Genomic DNA, 18,987 nt, shown 5'->3' on the forward strand with positions numbered 1-18,987 from the left:
AACGATTTGTACAGAGTGCACGAGGAGTAGGAGATCCTTCCGAAGCACATGATAGACTTGTAATTGTTGGAGAGGAACTGTACCATTGTGATGGATACTAGTGCAGATGGCTTTAAAATGGGATTAGATAAATTCATGGAGCAGAAGTATGTCAATGTCCATGTGCTACTATGTAGCATAGACATGATGGCTATATGCTACCTTCAGATTCAGAGGCAGTACTATGCTGAGGATCAACAGCTCATGTCCTACTTGAGAGCTTTCCAGAAGCGTTTACTTGTTCACTGTGTAAACCAGGATGGGCTAGATGCAGGGTGACCAGATGTCATAACCGCAAAAGAGGACAAGGCACTCCAAAATGTAGGACATCCAAGAAAATGTAGGACATGACAAAATAAAAACTTGTATATTGATTTAATATGGCTAATTTAAACACTTTATTATAAAATTTAAAACTATATTACATATTTATTATATGTAATATAATAAGAAACAAGAAATCACTTCCTGCAGGGACCTGCTCACAGGGAAAAAGAGGACATTAAGTTCTTTTCTAGGACACGAGGCTAAAAAAGAGGACATGTCCTGGAGAAAGAGGACATCTGGTCAATGGCATAGCTAGGGGGTGCAGGTGATAGCAGTTGCACCGGGCATCAAGCTTTAGGGGGGCAACAAGCTGAGCTTCACAGTACTGACCAAAAATTGTGAAAATCTTGGTATGTACGAATAATACCATCATGTTATATATCATTGGAAAGGTAATTTAATGCAGAATGAAATGAAACAAACTGCAATGTTATATCTATATTCTATCAAACATTATAGTCAATTGACCAGAAAATGAAAACACAACTGCATTATGGAACAAAAGGTAGATTTTCTAAACTCAGAACTGACCTATGAGACTGATTGTTTTGAGAGCCAATGACATGTTATTATGTTATTGACATGTTATTATGATACAGCATGAAACCAGTAAGGTGTTAATATGAGTCAGCTCTCATTTCCATGTATCATAATACAATTATCCCTACTAACTGGGTGAAAAGGCACTTTTTCAAGTGGTGCGCCTCTTTTATTTAGCAGGGGGAGAATAACCATCCCTCTTCACATCAGCACAGTGTCTCGAACCAATCAGGGGCACACTTCTTATTTATTTAATTAAATTTGATTTTGTCTGGAGGGTAACTGCAACTGTTACCCTGCATGTGCCTGATCTCATCTGATCTCAGAAGCTAAGCAGGGTCAGGCCTGGTTAGTACTTGGATGGGAGACCGCCAGGGAATACTGGGCGCTGTAGGCTTATACCATAATCTTTCGAGACGGAAGGTTGCCAACCATTGTCTGGAGGGGGCAAGCTGCTGGGGGAAGGAGGTGGGTTCCTCCCAATTTTCACTTTTTAAAAAGCTTCGGTGTGACATCACTTCCGGTTGTGACATCGCTTCTGGGGCAATATTTGGAGCTTGGCACCGGATACGTGATCATTAGCTACGCCACTGCATTTGGTCACCCTGGCTAGGTGGACATTTTGCCTGATCTAGCAGTGCTCTTATAATGGTCTTTTATGTTTCGGTGCATGGTAGCTTCCTTAACTGATGAGTCTAGGCTTCCTACAGTTCCATCCTCTGACCCAAGCTGAATTCCTGCCTGATATCTCTCATGTAATCAGTTCAAGGCCTCTGTGGTCTTGAGGCCTGAGAACCATAAACTGCTTTGACTCACCATACTAGGCTAATTCACTCATAACTGGGAGTTGTTGCTGTTGTACCCTGTGTGGAAATCATTTGGTCCATAGGGAAAATGAGCAACCAAAGACCACTTCACAGTTAGTGCAGTGGGCACCACTATGGTGTACTACACACGTTAGACACTATTGCAGTAATAGCCTGAAGAGTATGAGCAGATGGTGAGAATCAGGGATAACCACGGAGACCTCATAAATTAGGTTGAAATCAGGAATGCCCCCAACTTGGAGAGACATTTGAGAGGTATGCATGGCCCAACTACCACTAATTTGCTGCAAGGGAAATGTAATGTCTGAAAGCTGGCCTTCATTACTAAAAGAGCCAGCATTCCGATACAGTGCTGCTCTGTAGATCAAACTCTGGCTTCATAATTGTCCTTTCCGGCTTTACAGTGCATGAATCTATAAAGAATTTCTAGGAGTAGTTGCTGGCTCAGTCTATACCTCTCCAATTTTCTTTCGTTTTCTTTCCTTCTCCCTCTACAATCTGGAAGCATTGTAATAACCTAACCTGGCAAAAAAAAAAAGACGGAATAAAAAACCCTGTGATTTTTGCTTCTTTAAAAAAAAAATGGTCACACTTGGTAAATTAACAAATTTAGAGATCAATTGTAAAGTCAATGGAGGAACTAAACACACATACCAGAAAGAAAACTCATGTTCCAAGTGAGGTTCAGATAATTATCTCATTCTGAAATTACCTCATGAATCTGGCAGCTTGGTTGGCTTTTGCCCTTGGAGAAATGTGAACTGTTTGGTATATCAGTGGCTCAATTTCCGGCTTAGTGTTTCTAGCGATACTCCAGGAGGGGAAGGCCTCAGTCATTTTGCAATATTCTAGCTTCATCCAAACTTATTTGTTGCTTTTTAATCTACAAAATGTATGCATTTTTATTTTTTTGCTTCTTCCTTTGAGTAGGGAATGCGATTTGTGGAGGAAGTTAATGAGACCTAGAATTTAAGAAAAATACAGTTGCCTGGATTCCATCATTTGGTCTTGGGGTCCTTCTGATGCAGTGTGTTGTCTTGTCCTGCAGAAGGCAAACACATAAGAAAGAGCGGCACAGCCACTGCAAAGCTAATAGCAGGAAATCCATCACCTTAAGGTGAGAGACTAAAGTCGGTTGGGGTCTGTTGTGGGCAGGGAGGGGAAGTTTCAAGGAGAACATAAGAACAACCCTGCTGGATCAGTCCATAGGCCCAACTAGTCCAGCTTTCTGTATCTCACAGTGGCCCACCAGATGCCCCGGGGAGCACACAAGACAACAAGAGACCTGCATCCTGGTGCCCTAATCAGGTGGAGGAAGGATCAGGTGGAGGGAGGGGGGAGGGTGTCAATCTCAGTGGCAACTTTTGGCTTCTGCCAAGCAGAGCCCCCAATCACAGCGCTGTGCTTGGAGGTTTGCAGCAGCTTTGTGGAGGTGAAGAGTCGACCGAGAAACTGCTGCTCAGTGATGCCCTCCCTTCCAGTGGCACCAAGGGCATGTGCTCAACCTGCCATACCTTAGATATGCCACTGCATCATGGTACATTGCTTTGCTCAATCTCACGTTTGTTGACATTGATATGAAGCATGTCCATCCATCCGGGCCGAGCCACTTGGTAAAGTAACTTGCAAACATTACAGCTCTGCCACACTGTCGCCTTTCTGGTGACCTTTGTGCGGGTTGTGCAGTTATTTGACTTGGCCCTTAGTCACTCCCTTACTAGAAAAGAGATTTGCTATGTTCAGTGAGTCATTGCACCAAATTAAGTTGTATCAACAAAACTAAAATGCAGCACCACAGGAAAAAAAAAAAACCTAGAAAGCCTCTGTGGAAACATTTTCAGTTCTGCTTATTTAAAAGAGATGACACTTCATTGAGCAAGCTCTTCATGATGGGCAGGACAAAACGTATTTTGCAAGTAGTTGCTGTTTCAACATGAGTTGTTGTTGCAAGAACCTGAGTTAGACCTGGAAAGGCTGGCATGAACTAACCGGGTCTGGTTGGCACAGAGGTTGGATCTGGCCTCTGCAGGTCTGGCGCACATCCCGGCGCCACCCAATTGACTTGCACAGAGGCGCAAACATGCTTTACAACACATTTGTGACCCTCCTGGGCCAGCACAAGGGTCTTGCACTAGCCTACAAGTGCTTGGGATTGCGCTCTTAGTCCAAAAGCGTACTTCCATTTGGGTGGTTCCCCTGTATACTTAAGGCTATGTGTATGGTGTTCAAGACAGTATGAACATCACTGCAGATTCCCCTCACATACCCCATTAACAGTGTATCATTCATAGACCATTCCATGCAACTATTTTTTTCTAACAGTGATTCAGTGTGTGGACCGGTGCAGTACGCATTGCACTGGTGCCAGCCATCACAAAAGTGCCGGAAAGCACTTCACAACGACATTACTGTTGTCGGCACTGTTGTGAAGGCCCGCATTGGCCCACATGCACTGGCAGTAAATCTAGTGCACCCCCAGATGTCTTGATAAGCAGGGGTGGGGGGAGGTGTGGAGGTGGTTTACAGGGAGGGGAGGGGGGGAGTAGCAATGGGACCAGGAGATGGGATTGGTAGTGGTTTGCACTACAACCTATCCCTCCACCCAGGCCTGGTCTGCCAACATGGATACATGTGGACTTGAGTCAGCCATATGGCTCAAGCAGCTCTGCTCACCAACAACCCTGTGAGGTAGGTGAGGCTGAGAGAAAGTGACTGGCCCAAGTTCACCCAGGAAGCTTCATGGCTGAGGGGGGATTCAAACCTGGATCTTCCAGGTCTAAGTCCACCTCTCAAATCACTACACCACCCTGGCTCTGCACAGGCTGGAGCTTTCCCCAGAGCAAGGGGATGAATGTCTCCTTACCTCACAGTACTGACCCCGCTGCATGGGAATTTGCACTGGATTGGGTTATCCAATCGCCACATGATATTGGACCTTAAGTTTGTCAGTATTAGGTTTGTCAGTACATAAAAGAAGAAAGCCATTGTCCAGTAGGAGAGGAAAATAAACAGCTACCACTGCGGCCATGCAGTGAGGGACCCTTATCCACACCCCATGGAGGGGCAGGTTTACATATAATTGGGAGGGTCCCTCCACACCACTGTAGGGGCTGAGCCTGCATACCATAGAGAAGCCCAGGGCCCATAACAAATGGCATTTGGCCTTGTCTGGATGCATCAAGAAAGAAAAACCCTGAAGTTAACAAGAATTGACTTGGAGTAAAATTTCAAAAACCTTGACTTAATTATGAATAACATCTTTTTTGTGTTACCAGGCACACTGCATTTCTGGACCAAATTCAAGGTGTTGGTTTGGTCTTTTCCAACCCTAACTGTTTTGAGACCTGGCTACTTGAAGGACAGCCTTCTCTCATGTGAACTTGACCAGAGCATAAAATTGATGTCAGAGGTCCTCCTCTGGGTGCACTACCTTCCAAGGTTAGGCAGGTAACAAACAGGGAGAAAGCTTTCAGTAGTGGTATCCTTCTTATGAATCACCCTCCACAGGGAGGGTTGGCTGGCCAGGTATGAATTTGGGCAGCAGGCTAAGAGCTTATTATTCTTCAAGACCTTTTACTGGTGAGTAGTATGTGCTCATTTATATTATTTATACTGCTGTAGGTTTCTGATTGAATTTCATTTTAGTGCTTTGTTGAATTTTGTAAACCACTTTGAATATTTTATAGAAGAGTGGCATATAAATTTTTAAAAATATAACAAAAAAAACCAAACATTGGAGTCTTGACTATATAAACAAGGTTATTGAACAGGGTGGGTCATTATTTTTGCACAGATAACAGTATGGTAGAGAGTTCCCGCACTTACACTTTCATTAAATACAGTTCTATAAACCTACCATTCTCTTTGAATGAAGCCAATGGTTTTGGGAAGAGGGTTCATCTCTGCATTCCCTTTCAAGTAATCAAATAACCAGATTCACTACTTTCTTGTCTGCTTGTGTCTTGTTTTACTTAAGCCTAATAGCATCTTGCCTGCTACTCATATTTTCAAGCTGTCCACAATAACAGGTTGAATGTCGAACAGAAGAGGTTCAAACACTCCTAGTTTCCCTTGGCCCAGTTTTTGACCTCCACTGTAATTAGGGATTCAAGATTGCCACAAAGCAGTTGACACATACATGTAGCAGATCTTCCTCTGTTTCCACAGTTATTTTCACTGCTGTGGAACTGGAAGAGGGATGATTGCTTTTTTTTCCTAGGAAGCAGAAACCCCATCTAAGATGGGAGTGGTGTTATTGAAATAATTAGTGTCACGAGCTGAGCAGAGCACATGCATCTAATACCTCAATGTCACTAAGAACATAAGTAGAGCCCTGCGGGATCAGACCCAGAAGTCCAGCATCCTCTTCCTCATAGTGGCTGACCAGCTGCTTCTGGAAGGCCCACAATCAGGGCAGGAAGGCAATAGCCCTTTTCCACTTTTGCTCTGCACAAAGCTAGTATGCAGTGATATACTGCTTCTCCGTGTGTGTTGGCATCCTTCAGTCTCGGAAGACTATGGTATCGCGCTCTGAATAGTGGTTCTGGAACAGAGTATCCTCTCCAGTGCGCGCAGCCTGAGTAAAGTAGATATGGAGGATAGACTGTTTCCCATGCAGCAAATCCCCCCTCTCCACGTCGCTGAAATGGTCCAATGGAAAGGCAGAGGCCAATTCGGTTGATTCCAGCGGCGTCACAGGAGTTGTCAGAACGTGACTGTGTTCAACCATGAACTGCCTCAGGGACTCCAGCTCTGGATTTTGCCTCGAGGTTGACTCCTGAAGCCTTTCCATAACTGGATGTAGCCACAAGGCAGTGGAGGTTTGGGATCAGAGTTTTCCTTCTCTCAGATGAGCTGCCTTCTCAGGCTAACGAGTCCCATCTACCCGGTGGCTGTTTAGTGGCCTCTTACGATAAGTACAGCCAAACTGAGGGCCTACTCTTATCCCCCAGCCCCCAGCTTCTCCGTGTAGTGCAGTGGTTTCCAAACATTTTAACACCAAGATCCACTTTCTTTAAACAACACTCTATTGGGACCCACTTAGGTTTACCAGACTTTTTTAAAAAAGGAGGTCTAGAAAGAAATATTTTTATTTTATTTATTTATAAATAATAATAACCAGAAAAAGACCCATTTATCAAACATTTATCTCCCTATATTCACACATGCTTGCAGACTGCTATAGCTGGGCACTTTGCAAGGTAATTAGCAGCTACAGTATCTGATTTTGAATAGCCTCCATGCTTGAGGCAATTAGTTATCTGATCTTTCCATCACCCTTTGGTGACCCACCAAAAATCAGGTTGCAACCCACCAGTGGGTTTGTTCCAGAACGCCTAGTGGATAAAAAAAATCCGTAGATTAAAAAAACAGTAGACAAATAGATTTAAAGACCCACTTCCAGGTTTCTTGTCCCTCCATTGCTCCTAATGGAATATGGTCGTGCCTCAACATCCGTAGGGGTTTGATTCTAGGACTCCCTGCTGATACCATAAAATGTGTTAAATAAAAGCAGTTTTAAAAAATAAAAAGTGCATCCCTTTACAACTGTGGTTTAAAAACAGCTTTTCTTTCTGCTGTAGAGAGGCAGTCAGCATTGAGAAATGCAAAGGAGCCTTTGCCTGGCTCAGCTGAAGAATGGAATGATCGCTTGCAGTACTATCTCTCTACAACAGTAAGAAAAGCAGTTTTTTAAACTGTGATTTTAAAAGGATACGTTTTTCCCCCTTTTCCAGGGATCAGCACATTCCTTCTCATTTTGGCAGTGGCCATTCGTGTTGAGTCAAATCCGTGTATAAAAATCCATGTATAACAAGGTTGGACCTGTATAGTTGTTTGGAAGCATCTACCTAGGTTCACCCTTCCCCATACCAGTATCTTAACATCAAGCATCCTGAAAGGCAAAGCTCTTACAGCCCAATTCTATCCCCCTCCCACACCAGTGTAACTAGATTGCAACAGCAGAGGCTGCTTTATAGCAGTTGCAAGGCAGCCTCTGCCAACACACAAAGCAGGCCCACTGGTGGGGAGGCCAGAGTGGCCTCCAGTACACTTGTAGACCCACGGAGACCTGCAGAGACCCACCGGAGCAGGTAAGCCCACACAGGGGGCAGTTCAGCAGCTGGAGGGGGAGGATTTCAACAGCAACAATGTGTACCAGGATCCTATCCCCATTTTTCCAGCCCAACCTGCCCCTTTTTTCCCTCTTTCACTTATTTTGCTTACACCAGCAAAATAGCTGGGCATGGATCCAAGGAGACTCACTGGCAACCAGGCAGTTTACCAGGAGGTAAGTAAAAAATACTTTTACCATCTGATCCCCTCCCCCACCAATGCACCATGTACTCTGTCAGCTTGGCTATGTGGCGGAAGAAGGTGAGCAACGGAATTGGACTGTTGGCTATGTATGAGTAATGTGGAGATAACTTCTTCACACTCACTGTGGCTTGGATTATATGAGTTGATGGGTGGTTTGAAACAAGATACTTGAGCTGCTGACATGCCCATAGAGGGGCTGTTAAGAGGTGAAGCACATCTTTTCCAGACACAGCTCCCAGTTCAGTTCCTGGCATCTCCGGTTAAGGTTCTCGAATACCTAGTGATGGGGAAAACCCTTCACTCCCTAGAAGGCTACTTGCCAATCAGAGTATTGGCAGAGTATTGAGCTTGACAGAGCAAAGATCTGACTCAGTATAAGGCACTCAGCTCCAAGTGCCTGACCATATACTTTTAATGTTATTTTCTTCAAATATCCTCCAAGTATCCCATGCACTGAAATATGTAATTGGTGTTAAAACAGCCAGTTAATCCTTTAATCAGTTGGCAAAAATATAGTTAACCAACCAAAAAAAAAAATCTTTAATCAACTGACAAAACTCATTTTGGGGAGGGATGGTACTCCCTAAATAGAGTACCACTTGGTATTTCTTATGTCATCCTAGATTGCTCAGTCATTGCTGAGAAAGTATTAAAATTCTTTCTGCAGCTTTGATTTTTTTTATTTATTTTTGACCTTCCCAGGAATGATTTCAACCAATGAAGAGAAAAAAAAATGAGCAGAATTTTACTCCAGATCAGCAGCTGTTACTCCTTTATGGATATTTTTTTCCTATTGGTGTCATAGTGAACATTTGCAAAGTAAACTAAGTTAAGACTTAACAAAACAGTGGGATGATTCATACAACCATAAAATTATATTGGTCTAAGGTTTTATCTGAAGGCAATCCAAAATGGTTTGGATTTACTGGATGGTTTTCAAGTTGTAATCACAAGCACCCTGAACTGGAATCAACCAATGCTGCACCATGAAGTCATCTAATTCAAAGTCGCTGGTGCCCATTTCACTTGTCAAAACAGACTGGTGGCCAAATGTACACCAGTACCACATTAAGAGAGCTTATCACAGCATGGTCTTGATTTTTAGACGGGAGTACTAATATTGTTTCAGAGTATCTGACTTCATGGCTACTAAATCAATCTTTTTAGCCATGACAGTCAATGTAGTCAGCACAAGACTGCCACAGTCCATATGTCCACAGCTCATGTTGGAACACTCCATCATAAGGACTCATAAAGAGCTACCTAGTCCAACTTCTTTTCTCCAACCTGATGCCCCCATGAAGTCCACAAAAGGGACATGTGGATGAATGCCTCTTCCACTCTTTCTTTTTGGCAACTAGCATTACATAAGAACATAAGAAGAGTCCTGCTGGGTCAGGCCAAATGCCCATCTAGTCCAGTTTTCTGTATCTCACAGTGGCCCACCAGATGCCTTAGGGAGCACACAAGACAGCAAGAGACCTGCATCCTGGTGCCATCCCTCGCATCTGGCTTGTAACCTGTGATGGACTTTTCCTCCAGAAATTTGTCCAATCCCCTTTTTAAGGCATCTAGGCCAGATGCCATCACCACATCCTGTGGCAAGGAGTTCCACAGACGAATTACATGCTGGTAAAGAAATATTTTCTTTTGTCTGTCCTAACTCTCCCAACACTCAATTTTTGTGGATGTCCCCTGGTTCTGGTGTTGGGTGAGAGGGAAAGGAACATCCCTCTATCCACTCCATCCAAATTATCCCTATAAATATCTGAAAGTCCAGATATATAATATCCACAGCTTCTCCTGCATCCATATGCCTGTTGACATTTTCAAAGAATTCTAAAAGGTTTGTGAAGCACAACTTGCCCTTACAGAAGCCATGCTGGTTCTCCCTCAGTAAGGCTTGGTCAACTATGTGTTTTAAGATTTTATCTTTAATGTGGCATTCCGCCATATCAATAGGTAACATTCAGAGGTATAGGGTTCCAAGAGTTCAGTGTAGGCTTGTCCTATGCTGCTCCCGACTCTGGATGTACATATGTGCATGCATGAAGGAGAAGCAGTGATCATCCCAGCTCCATGCACCCCTAACATCCACACTTTAATTGCCCCTTTACAAACTGTACATAGGGACACAAACAAGTTGTATATGGGTAGGGGAGTCATGGGACCAGGGACCTTCAAGTCTTTTTCTCATGAACTGAAACTGTATACAATAAACAGAGGGGGGATCATGCCCACTTTCACAGCCTCCAGCCTCCATATATTGCATCTTTATGAACAGAACTTGTGTACCTACAAGTTGTATGCACGTATACTCTGATCCGGAGCCTTGCAAAATGAAGACTGTGGTGAAAACAGGCACCTAAGGAGAACCATCATCACAACTGCCTGCTGTGCCTTTAAAATCTGCCTGAGCCCCTCTCCTTATCCATCATCTTCCTCTGTGTGGAGTTGGAGGTAGTGTGTATTGTATTGTAAACCAAATGTTAACTGCCTTGAGGGCTTTTTTAGGAGACGGAAAGATGGGAAAGATGGGATGCGTATGTCTAGCCAACTAGATACTAGTAGGGGTAATTGTTACCACTGCAAGGTTAAGCAGCGCACATATGGGGCAGTTCAAAGAATAAAGATATTATCTTAGAAGCAAGGGGAGGGCCTAAGATTGCATCTTTTTAGATTGTGAGCCCTTTTGGGACAGGGAGCCATTTAGTTATTTGATTTTTCTCTGTAAACCACTTTGTGAACTTTTAGTTGAAAAGCGGTATATAAATACTGTTAATAATAATAATAATAATAATAATAATAATAATAATAATAATAATAATAATAATAATAATAAGATATACACATATTAGAGAGTGATCACATAGGGACAATCGGAAAGGTAAGTGTCACACAATCTGTGCAGGCATGCAGACACAAACCACATGCCAACATCCTTATCAAAAGCAATTTCCCCTCCTCATGAATTTCATTAAGATGCTCTACAAAATCTTTAGTTTGCTGTGGCGGACCTTCCATTTAGTCAATGGGACAAATACCCCAGATGTGGGGCCTCGCGCACCTTTAGGACCCCGCGGAAAACTCTCTGAGGCTCCCAACAGGGTCGGAAACTGTGCTTCCGGTTTTCTGGGAGCACAGTTTAAAGCGTTGGCAAACCCTCAGGAGACTTCTCCGACGTGTCCTGAAGTCATGCATGAACTCCAGGTAAGTGTGTGTGTGTGGGGGGGGGGTGGATTAGGCTGTGGGGAGGCAGCAACATAGGGGGTGCCATCACGGACCTTTGCCCCAGGGTACGGGAATGGGGAGGTCCACCACTGTTAGTATGCCCTGCAAAATTTCCCAAATGAAAATATGGGCCTATTTATAATCTTCTGGTTCTCATATGAAGGCTCACTGCCTGGATGTACACTAGAAAAAAGATGCATCTGTTTTCCCCTCCAAGTTTTAACATCTAAAGACTGGGGAGGGTGCTGAACCCTGAAGAAGGACAGTAAGAACTTGCGCTGACAACATTTTCATGAAGGCATCCCAGAGAGGCAAAAGTAGGAACGAAACAGGGAGAGCAATTTGCCAGGGTCAGGGACCAAAAAGCAGAGACTGTCCTGCTTAATAGCTGGATTACATACCTTTAGAACAGGGATCTCTCAAGTTTTCGGCCGAAGGGCCGCATCAAATATCTGGCACAGTGTCAAGGGCTGGAAAAAAGAAATTAAATATAAAATTTAAATAAATACATTAGAGATGGAACTTAGATGAATGAATAAATGGAATCAAATGTCCATGATTTCTCCAAGCACCAACACGGCCCAAGGAATAAAGTACACACTTAAATGGACTCCCATTCCCCCAACCCACAAGAACAACTCCAACTGTGTTTGGTCAACTGGGCCAGAGGCTCTCAGGGGATCACAGGCTGGCTATGGGTCAGATAGAGGTTCGCCATGGGTTGCATCTGGCCCCCAGGCCAGGATTTGGAGATCCCTGCATTAGAGAACTCTTAAAGCTCCAAGTTTCTTCTGAATCATTTGAACTTTCATGCATTTTGGCTTTAGGAAGAAAACTTCAGTCCCTCAGTCTTTTGCAGGCGAAACTGTAACAAATTCTGCCTTACTCTCCCCACCCGGAGGTTAATTAAGATTATCAGGTGCTAGGCACCAAATTAATCTGTTCACTCTCTATTCTTCCTTTTTCCAACAGAGTAAACCTCACGTTCCTCCTTCCCTTCAGCCTTAGTGGGTGCAATTAATTATCCAAATGAGTTGAAAATTATGTGCTTCTCTCCATTTGGGTGGGAGGGCGATGCGTATGGACACATATCAAATGTTCCTCCCCGCAAAATTTCCCCAGGATTGTGCAGCTTTGACATGAAGCAATTCTTCACCGAGTCAGTCCACTGTATCAGTGCAAGAGGACCCTGCCCCTTAATTAACAACCTGAAACAAATTGAAAACAGCTGGGAATAATTAGACAATTTAAGTGCTGTTAAGGAGGAATAATTTCTGCAGCCATTGTAATAAATCTTATGCTGTCCGATTTCATATGTACTGCATGAACTCTCCCCCCCCCCAGCCTTCTTTTTGGTGGGTTAGTGCATTACTCACAAAAGAAACAGTATCCCTTTTGTTTTGATTGGGTCTGCTTAATAACAAAAGAGCATATCCTTGCAAGGGGAAGTCTGATGACAAAGAGAGTAAGTCTTTACTCTCCTTAATTTTCCAACGTTGTGGTTCAAATCCTGTGTCAGATTCCTGGCATGCGTGTCAGGTTAGAGGAAAAAACTAGCCTTGATTTACACTGTAAATAATACTCATTTCCAATCCTTTGAACAAGCTTCGGATTGGTTTTAACAGAACATATTCAGAAAACGGGTTTGCTGCCAAAAAAAAAAAAAAAGTTCCAAGGGAGAAACTAGTTAAGAGATGGTCAGGCCTGATCTCTGCCCCAGACACTACCTCCTACAGTCTTCTAACAGGTGCAGAGCTTCATGGATGGCTTTACAGAAGGCTGAACAGGTACGTGCAATAAACTCACAAAAGAGGTGGGTCTAGAGACTGCTTGAGAAGGAGGGCAGCCTCAATGGCAAAAGAATCACCATTTCTCTTCAAATGGTTATACATGTGGTCCACCACAGCCATGAGCATCTAGACCAGGGGTAGGCAAACCCCAGCCCGGGGGCCATTTGCAGCTCTCGGGGACCCTGTAATGGAAATGCAAAAGATCCCTCAAGGAGATAGGGTGCCCTATCACAGTGCCCCTTCCTCTGGCAGGCAAGCGTGGGGTTAACACCAGGGCCTTAGATTGCAGTGAGTGTGCTGCACAGCTGCAACCACTTGGAGGCAGAAAGGCCCTCAGGGTTAAAAGCAACACCTGCAAGAAGGAAAGGGGGTGTGGGTAGTAGAAGGTGGAATGCTTGGAGAAGGAAGGAAATAGCAAGCAAGCTAAACTGATGGATTAATGGACTGAGGAACTAGCTGATGGATTACTGGACATGTTGACTGACCAATGGACTAGCTGACTAATGGACAGATGGATGAATGGACTTCTGAGGACTGCTGGAACAGAAACTGCTGGAGATACTGGGATTGGTGTGTGGCTGCCACACCCAAGATCTGCTGAAGACCAGATCTTCTATAGCTATATAGAAGACACTAAGCAACACTATAGTGTTGCTATAGTGGCTAGAGGCACTGCTAGCAGGAGAGGGGAGGAAGGAGGATCTCTGCAGATTGAACAGGCAAGCTACCCTGGTGGTGGGGTCCAGCAGTGCTGCAGTGGAGAACTGGGCCATTGTTGGGGTACGAAGGGGAGCTATTTAGCTTAAAGTGGGCATAAGTTCTCTAAGTGAAGCTTGGACTGGGAATCTGGCAAAACAGACCCCCACTTTGACCCACTGGGAGCCCCCAGCCTCCAATGAGCTTATGGGTTGTCAGAGACTGTTGGAGCCTGCGCTGGCCCACATCTGCCGGTCACGACTGCCAGGTGCAAGCTGCAGGGCAAATTAGAGCAAGGCCTTTTATAGTCTCCATGTATTTTCTGCTGTTCCCTTGGAATTATTTTAAACCCCCACCCCACCCCCAATAGCCTCTGAACAACTTATGTCTCCATGTGTTTCTGGCTTGGTCTATATGTTTTCACTGTGCAAGAGGTGTGTGGCAAATAGTTCATGTGGTTCGACATGCCAGTATTATAGTTCTCATGTGTATTATATATAAGCTCAGTAAAAATCATTCATTCATAAAAGTTCTGTCTCTAATGTATTCATTGATGTAAATGTATTCAAATTTATTTGAAATGTAAATTAATTTTCCCCCCGGCCGCTGACACATTGTCAAAGAGATGATGTGACCCTCCTGCCAAAATGTTTGCCCACCCCTGATCTAGACACATGAGAGCAGTAGGCTTGCAAACTACCCATATTTACCTGCCAGTCAGAAACTAGGCACTACTGTCATCATTCTTCTTTAATCTTTAGCTGGTGCTTGGGGAGCAGGTCAACCTCTCAATGACACACTTCCACTCTTGGAAATTCTTGGTGATATATCTAACTTCATCAATGGTCATTCACTGGTTCCTTATATTTTCCTCAATGTTAAGCCACATCTTCTTTGGTACTGCCAGTTGAACCCTCCAGCAGGGAGATTGCTCTTACCAGAGGAGCTTGTTGTGGCAGCCAACTGGTGATCATCCTGCAGGCGTGGCCAAACCATTGCAGTCTGTGTTGGGAGAGTTAGGACAGACAAAAGAAAATATTTCTTTACCCAGTGCGTAATTAATCTGTGGAACTCCTTGCCACAAGAAGTAGTGATGGCATCTTGCCTAATGCCTTTAAGAGGGGATTGGACAAATTTCTGGAGAAAAAGTTCTTCATATGGGTTACAAGTCATGGTAGGTATGTGCAAGGTAGAGGTAGGCTGCCTCTGATTACCAGATGCAGGGAAGAGCACCAGGACACAGGTCGTGTCTGTTGTCTAGTGTGTTCCCTGAAGTATTTGGTGGGCCACTGTGAGATACAGGAAGCTGAACTAGATGGGCCTTTGGCCTGATCCAGCCGGGCTCTTCTTATGTTTGGATTTGTTCTTCGACTGATGGTTGATGATCACACCGTATCCTAATTGTCTCGTTACAATTGCATTCACGAAGTCAGACACCCAGGTTGTCCTGTGCATTGCATTTGGAAGACCTCGAACTTGTTCATTTCTGATTTGAGCAGAGTCCATTTTTCTGATCCATATAGGAGAATTGGCAGAATCAATGTTCAGAAGAGGTGAATTTTGGTCTTGATGGAAATATTCACCTTCTTCCAGAGGCACCACTTCAGTTGTCCTCAGTGACATCAAATCCCCTTTCGCGTGTGTTCCCTGGTCCACTCTGTGGAGGGCATTGGAGAATGAGCACATGCCACTAAAGATAAACCAACTTCTCCAAGCATCATACAATGGCTCAACTAGCAGCGTGTGGATCCAAAATGAACAATCCAATGAATTTCCTATCCAAAATGGAGTCCGCCAGTGAGATGTCACTTCTCCCCTGCCTTTCAATATTGTGATTGATGCCATTAGGAGGAAAGCATTTGAGGACAGGTGCATAGTTCTGTATGACGTAAACAACTTCCTGACTGATGTGATGTTCTTAGACAATAGTCCCGTATTCACCAACACAGATGCAGAGACTACCGACATCCTTTACCACATTGCCTATATCACCCAATTTTATGGTCAAAGAATCAATGTGGATAAGACCAAAGTTATGACCACAGCTGGATCACAGACCAATGTTCACCTCAATGGAGTCCACTGTCGTCATTAATAGCACCAACCATCTTTTCAGGGGAAGGGAATCTGGATGGTGGGGCTTACAACCTAATTGGACACAAAGACAGCAAGAGAGAATGGGGGGGGGGAGAATTGAGATAAGGATAAGCAGGGAGGCAACTGGCAATTGTCTCAGTGGCAACATGGTTCAGCTTACTGCCCAATCCACTTTGGCTTTGCTGCCGGAACTAATATTGAGGCAGCAGAGCATGTTTTCCAGCATCAAAAATGCTGTTATGGAAGCACATGTAACCGCATATTTTCAGGATGCCACAGATATGGTTTGGGGCCAGTAAATTTTTTTTTCTTTTTTAATGTTTTATTATTTTCCAAAATAAAACAAACAACAAATATAAACAAACACATAACTAACACAAACTCAATACACAACACACACACAAAAACAAAAAAAAACCACTGTTGGAGGTTACAGGCAATCATATATCAATATATCTAATCAATCAATACATATCTTCTAATCTTGTTCTTCTTCTAACTTAGCCTCTTAATATCATTTATCTATCATATCATATCTTATATAATACATCATGTATACAATATATTCATCTAAATGCCCTATCTTATACATCTACAACTCCATTTTCAATCAAGCATAAAATGATCTCCATTGCTCTATCTCTGTTGGTTTATGCTGTTGATCCAAAGTCACTGTAAGTCTATCCATTTCCGCCACATTCATTATTTTCTCTATTAATTCATCTTTTGTTGGAATTTTAATAACTTGCCAGTATCTAGCATATAAAATCCTTACAGCAGTTAATATCATAGTAACTAAATACACATCATTTTCTTTATCTATAATATCTAAAATAATATTATGCAAATAACTTTTGCAATTGAAGGAAGACTTTCTTTTGTTTTTGAGGTGAATTTAAGCCATTTATGTTGACAGAGTAAATACTCCATCCTGCCTTATCCATCATGTTTCTTTTTACTATTCTCCTCTTTTTGTCTTCGTCTTGTTGCTGTCAGTGAATGCCTCCTTGCCCCTCTAGTTTCTTCCTTCTCTGATTCCTCAATTGTCTCTGAATCATCTGATTTCTTTTCTTCCAGCTCCATTTCTACACTTTCTAATTCTTTTCTTCTCAATTCCTCTTCCTCATTTTCTTCATTTCTCATCTCACCTTTCCTCACTGTACTCAAAAAATTTTCTGCTTTCATTGTTGAATTTATATTATAACTCTGTGACTGGAATTGAAAAAACATACCTCCTGGGAGAAGCCATCTATATGGTATTTGCTTTCCTCTTAAGAATTTTGCTAGCTCTTCATATTCTTTTCTCTTCTTTCTCACTCTCCATGGGACATGTCTCAGAATCTTCACATTGCTACCCTCCACCATCCATTCCTTTTCCTGTGAGATCTTCAATATTTTATCTCTGTAGAAAGTTCTGATGAATTTCACATGGATTTATCTTGGTAGTTCATGTTTTCTTAGATAGAAAGTGCTCACTCTTCTCGCTGAATCCAGATCCATGAGTATCTCCTCTGTTGGCATGTCAATCCACCAATCAGACGTCATGTATCTTCCCCTTTCTGTTCTGGTGCATTTTGTATTCTCACCACTCGAGCTGCACTCGCCATCTGAATTTCCATTAAACCATCATATTGGTTTTGTTCTATCTCCAATATTCATTAGATTGATCTTTTGTTGTCTTTTTTTCTAATTTTCTAATCTTTTATGTATTCTCATCTGCTTGGTCTTTAATGGCTTTCAGTTGCACACTAAGATCATTTAGTTGTGTAGTTAAAACATCCAGACTAGCTTGAACCTGCAAAAATTGATTTGTGTGCTGTTGTCCCATCATCACTAATTTTTCTATATTGTTTTGTAATGTCTGCTTCCAATCTTTCCCTTTCGGTTCCTCTTGTGTTCGTTTTCCCAAGCTTGACTCCAGGGCGGGTGAGACCCTAACTTTCGCTCCTTTTCCTGTCATCCATTTTCTTCCTTCTTATGTCTTCTTTCCTGTAAAACTCAAATTCTGTTATCACATATATCACTATCAGTTACCCTTAAATCACATCACATCATCAAAAAAATCAACTGCTCTCCCATAAAAACCAACACAGGAAAATTTTAAATCAAATAAACCTTTGCCTTGCAATGTTTTTTAATGCCAATAGATGTTCTCAGGGTATAGTCCTCCTTACTTCACTTTTCAAGTCCTGTTCTTATTCTTGCAATGTCTCTTTAAATCCACTAGATGTCCCCGATGTTCTATTCTTCTTATTCTGTTATCTTGGTTCTATTGCTTATGTTTGTTGCTATATCAACAGTATTCCAAGAGATAGTCCAAGGAATTCAAAACAATGAAACTGCTTTTGCAAAACAAAGCAATGCAGATCTCCAGCCCTCTCCACAGGCACTCCAAGATCTCCACAGGAAAACGAAACTGAACAATTCAAAGCAAAGTTTATATTCCAAAACAATTAATTTGTAATCCAACGAGTTTTAGATTTGTAAAGTTAGAGTTATGCTCTCATATTTCCATAACAAACAGGTCTCCTCCAAAGCTTCTTCTCACACAAGCAAACAAATGAGCAGAGAAAGCCTCTCCCCTCTTCCTCTTCCCAGAGGGGGAAAACCTGCCCCTCCTCCTTCTTCCCTCAGGCAAAGGCTTAATCAGGAAGTCAATTAATCAATCAATGCCTGACACACACAGCAGAACAACACTCACTTAGTTCTTCCAATGTCCTTCCCTGCTTGGGGCCTTCGGCTTAGTTTCAACATGAATCCTCACCAACACTGACATTGATGGCTGGGTTCCCTTGGAGAAAAACAGCCCCTGGCTGGACCCTTCCTCTCAGAAACTATACACCATCTGTAGGATCGAATCTCTCCTGATCACAGATCCTAGGATCTCATCAGGCCCATGGTTTTTTGGCAGGAAATAGCATGCTTTCCCAAGAGCTTTCAAGAGCTCAGAAAAGCATGGCCATTCAGTTGCCTCTGGACCTGCTCCCTCGAGACCAGCACATTTGAGGGACCACCTCCTCTCCTTTCTCCCCACTCACATAGCCCACCAGCCAACACAGCAGCTCACTTGAGAAACCAAAAACTCCCAGAAAACTATTCTGGGCCCCTTGGGACAAGCAAAG

The 18,987-nt window shown here is 43.0% G+C and overlaps 1 pseudogene; it reads left to right on the plus strand.

Annotated features, from left to right (window-relative positions):
- Window positions 1–1,186: 1,186 nt before the first annotated feature.
- Window positions 1,187–1,303, plus strand: LOC136638338 (5S ribosomal RNA; annotated as a pseudogene).
- The last annotated feature ends 17,684 nt before the right edge of the window (window positions 1,304–18,987 follow it).

The sequence above is a fragment of the Tiliqua scincoides genome, chromosome 1 (genome assembly GCF_035046505.1).
Source record: "Tiliqua scincoides isolate rTilSci1 chromosome 1, rTilSci1.hap2, whole genome shotgun sequence".
Lineage (NCBI taxonomy): Eukaryota > Metazoa > Chordata > Lepidosauria > Squamata > Scincidae > Tiliqua > Tiliqua scincoides.